This window comes from Crocuta crocuta, unplaced genomic scaffold, assembly GCF_008692635.1.
Source record: "Crocuta crocuta isolate KB4526 unplaced genomic scaffold, BGI_CrCroc_1.0 scaffold141, whole genome shotgun sequence".
Taxonomy (NCBI): Eukaryota; Metazoa; Chordata; class Mammalia; order Carnivora; family Hyaenidae; genus Crocuta; species Crocuta crocuta.
Genome location: NW_027527951.1, coordinates 3,361,563 through 3,365,773, shown reverse-complemented (window position 1 = coordinate 3,365,773; position 4,211 = coordinate 3,361,563). Strand labels below are relative to the sequence as shown.

Genomic DNA, 4,211 nt, shown 5'->3' with positions numbered 1-4,211 from the left:
CAGAGAGAGAGGGAGTCACAGACTGAAACAGGCTCCAGGCTCTGAGCTGGCAGTCAGCACAGAGCCCGACGCAGGGCTCGAACCCACGAACCGCGAGATCATGACCTAAGCGAAAGTCGGACGCTTAACCGACTAAGCCACCCAGGCGCCCCAATATCATCTTCATCTTAAAGATGGCAAAGCTAAACTCCAAGAAATACTTGCTCATGTTGTTCCAAAATTGTTCTGGGTCTGCATAATTTTGTTGCTACAAAATAGCTAGGAATCATAATTCTCAACTAAAATAACTTGGGATTCTGGACTTTTAATTACATAATGCAAAATTCAAAGAAATGGGAACATCTACTTTTTTACATTCTAAATAGTTGATCAGTAGTTAAACTCTGAGAACTGTAAATAAATAACCTCATTGCAGAATGCCTTGACAGTGACTATGGATATTGAGCCTAGAAGATCTTGTGAGGTTTTGTACATTTCTTGACTTCTTGTTAGATGTTACTAATACGTACATACACATTTTTTTTTTTTACATCCCAGTTTGCTTAAAAAGTATGCAGTATCCTCTCTTCATAGTTACAGGATATTAGTTTTGTTTGCGCAAAACAGTTTCTTTTAAAATTTCTTAAGGAAAGTTTTACTAATTTCAATGGCAAATAATCCAGAATGTGCATTTCTAAAAAAAATTTTTTTTTTTTATATTTTATTTTTTGAGAGATGGAGACGGAGCATGAGCAGGGAAGGGGCAGAAAGAGAGGGAGACACAGAATCTAAAGCAGGTTCCAGGCTCTGGGCTGTGGGCGCAGAGCCCAACGTGGGGCTCGAACCCACAACAGTGAACTCATGACCTGAGCCAAAATCAGATGCTCAACCTACTGAGCCACCCAGCCTCCCTTCTTTTTTAATTGCTTTAAACACCTTTAATAACATTTTTTTCCAGATTTGTAAGATTGCCATGTACTTTCAAAGAATCAAGCGATTCAGAAAACTGAAAGAAAGAAAATTCCCTAAATTCTTTCTGTGCAGAAAAAACTTAGTAGTGATTAATATTTGAATTAAAAGCTTTCCATGTGTAAATTCATTTAGTCCTCGGCAATCTTACAAGTGTTTTGGTTTTTTTAGATGGGGAAGCTGACACAAAAAGAGATTAAAAGCACGTGGTCACAGAAATAGTGAACAGAGCTAGAATTTGAAATTCGACATTCTTTTTTAAGGAAGCTCTACACCCAATGTGGGGCTTGAACTCATAAGCCCAAGATTAAGAGTTTCATGTTTTTACCAACTGAGCCAGACAGGTGAAATTAGACATTCTGACCTAAGAGCCCATTCCTGTAATTGCTGGACTAGACTACAATGGAAGAATAGATAGCCAAATAAAAATTTAGAGAAATGTGATCAGGTTACTTTAAATATATATTTAAATATACTTTAAAATATATTTGCATTTACTTTTTTTTTTTTTTTTAACATTTTTATTTATTGAGAGACCGAGAAGGACAGAGCATGAGCAGGGGAGGGGCAGAGAGAGAGAGAGGGAGACACAGAATTTGAATCAGGCTCCAGGCTCTGAGCTGCCTGTCAGCACAGAGCCTGATGCAGGGCTCGAACCCACAGACGGTAAGATCATGACATGAGCCGAAGTCGGATGCTTAACTGACTCAGCCACCCAGGTGCCCCGGCTGTGGATTTTTAAAGATAAGATTATAGGTACTATAATTTCTAAATGTTTACATCACTGAGAATGTCTGTTCTTTTTTCTCTTTGGGATGAGAAAGGGAATTTGCTCACTCATAAGTTGAAGTATACATTACCTTAAGGTGTGGCTGGATCCCGCTACTCAAGCATTTTCATCAGACCTGCTTCCTCTGTGAAGCAGCTCTACTTTCCTCTGTTGGCTTCCCCTCCAGACTGACTCTTTTCATTCAAGTGGCAATCCCTGACAGACCCATGCTCCTGTCCTCACTGAAGTGAAAGATGCTCCTTTTTTTTTTAATTGAAGTATAGTTGACACAGAATGTTACATTGTTTCATGTGTACAGCATAGTTATTATGACAACTCTGCATTATGCCATGCTCACCTAGGGTCGCCATGCTCACCTAGGGTCCGTTACCCTCTGTCCCCATCCAGTGTTACTACAGTACCATTGACATAGGAATCTATTCTGTATCTTCAATGGGTAGTGTGTTTTGCTTAAAGGGAACTTTGGCTAAATATAATATTCTTTGGAAATAGTTTTTTTTATAATTTTACGGGTATCGATCCATTATTTTTTGACTTTGTAAGTGCTGCTGTGGACAAGTCTGATGCCAGCCTGACTTTCTCCCCACTTTGTATATGAATTGCCTTTTATTCCTAGATTCACAGATCTTTTTTAATATGTGCATCTAATGCTATAAATTCTCCCTTTAATTACTGCTTTAGTTTCAGTGCACAGATTTTGAGATGTTGTTTTTTCATTTAGTTCACAATATTTTTTCATTTCCCTTAAGACTTTTTCTTTGACGTCTGGGTTACTTTTTTAAGTTCCAAATATTGAAGGGTATTCCAGATAATCTTTCTATTATTGCTTTCCAATTTAATTCTGTTTGGGACTGAGAAAAATACTTTGTAGGATTTCTCTTTTTTTAAACTAAGATTTGTTTTATGGTACATAATATGGTCTGTCTAGGTGAGTGTTGATGTGCATTTGAGAAGAATGTGAATTCTGTTGTTGAGTGGAGTGTTGTAAAATGTCATTTAGGTCAGGTTGGTTCATAGTACTGTTCCGATTTGCATATGCTTGCTAATTTTTGCCTACTTGTTCCACCAGTTACTGAGAGAGAATATTCAGACCTCTAACTGAAGGATTAGTTTAGTTATCGATCTCTGCTAATTTATTAATTTCCTTTGTTTTTATAGTCCTCTAGCATCTGCTTAAACAATCTGCAATAGAAAATCTCTGTTCATAACTAGCGTGGTTTCCATTTTCCTGATTGGAGCCTGACCAGCACATACGATCTGTTCCTAATACCATATTGTCTCAATTATTGTAGTTTTATAACAATTCTTTATGGGATAGAGCAATTCCTTTCATCTTACTGTTCTTCAGGAATATTTTGACTGTTCTTGGTGTCTTCTGCGTTGTGAGGAAAAAACCCAACTTCGTAGAGGATTCTGCAGGTGCAAAAGTAGACCGTAGCCTTAACAAGTCAGAGCTAAACAGTTTGTTACACATTACAGCACAGCAGATAGCCTAGCGGCAGCATAGTCATACTAATTCCTTTATCACGTCCCGTAGGCAGCGTAATGGCCCCAGATAGATGCTGTGCAGGCAGTAGATTGTACTGTAGCTGAGGAACTTGATGCCAAGAGCCTACCACTTTTTGAATAAGCAACAAAACATGATAGCAAACAAAGTAGCCCCCGTCCCCCAACACTCCCACAGGAGAGAGTAGTTACATGGTGCTTAGACTATGGTTCCTTTGACCTACATAGGTGCTTATTTGACTACAAAGTTGCTTCACATCAGGAAACAAAGAAGCCTTATCATTCAGCAAAAACTACACCAGTGCTCAGGGCCAGTGGTGGACCACTTCTTATATAACACATATAATTTTAGAATAATCTTGTAAAGTTCTACAGAACAGTTCTACAGTTCTTTAGAACTGTTAAAAAGTTTTACTTGAAGTTACATTGTAGGGGCACCTGGGTGGCTAAATTGCTTAAGCATCTGACTGTTGATTTCAGCTTAGGGTATGATCTCATGGTTTGTGAGATGGACCCCCACATCAGGCTCTGTGTTGACAGTGAGAATTCTCTCTCCCTGCCACCTCCCCCATTCACAGAGGCTCGCATGCTCTCTCTCTCAAAATAAATAAGTAAACCTGAAAAAAATATTTTGGGGGCACCTGGGTGGCTCAGTCGGTTTAAGTGTCCGACTTCAGTGCAGGTCATGATCCCATAGCTCATTGGTTCTAGCCTGGCATCCAGCTCTATGTGGACAGCTCAGAGCCTAGAGCCTGCTTCGGAGTCTGTGTTTGTTTCCCTCTCCTTCAAAAATAAACAAACATTTAAAAACAGTTTTTAATTAAAAAATACATTAAGAAATGAAATTCCATTGTAAAAAATAGATATTTTTGGAAAAAACAGACACGGTTAGTATATATTAGTATTAATTATAGACTTTAGTTATAGACTATAATAAGTATATAGTCTTCCTGTGCAGCATATTTCT

At 38.3% G+C, this 4,211-nt stretch overlaps 1 protein-coding gene and 1 long non-coding RNA gene across 3 annotated transcripts in view; one reads left to right on the top strand and one right to left on the bottom strand.

Moving 5' to 3' along the window:
* Positions 1 to 1,945, bottom strand: part of LOC144221948 (uncharacterized) — a 25,718-nt gene extending 23,773 nt beyond the window's left edge. Inside the window, exon 1 of the long non-coding RNA XR_013332232.1 lies at positions 1,809 to 1,945. This is a non-coding gene — a long non-coding RNA (uncharacterized LOC144221948). The remainder of the gene's footprint in view (positions 1 to 1,808) is intronic.
* The window catches only part of TERF1 (telomeric repeat binding factor 1), a 40,964-nt gene that overhangs the window by 30,362 nt on the left and 6,391 nt on the right, over positions 1 to 4,211 (top strand). The window lies entirely within an intron of this gene.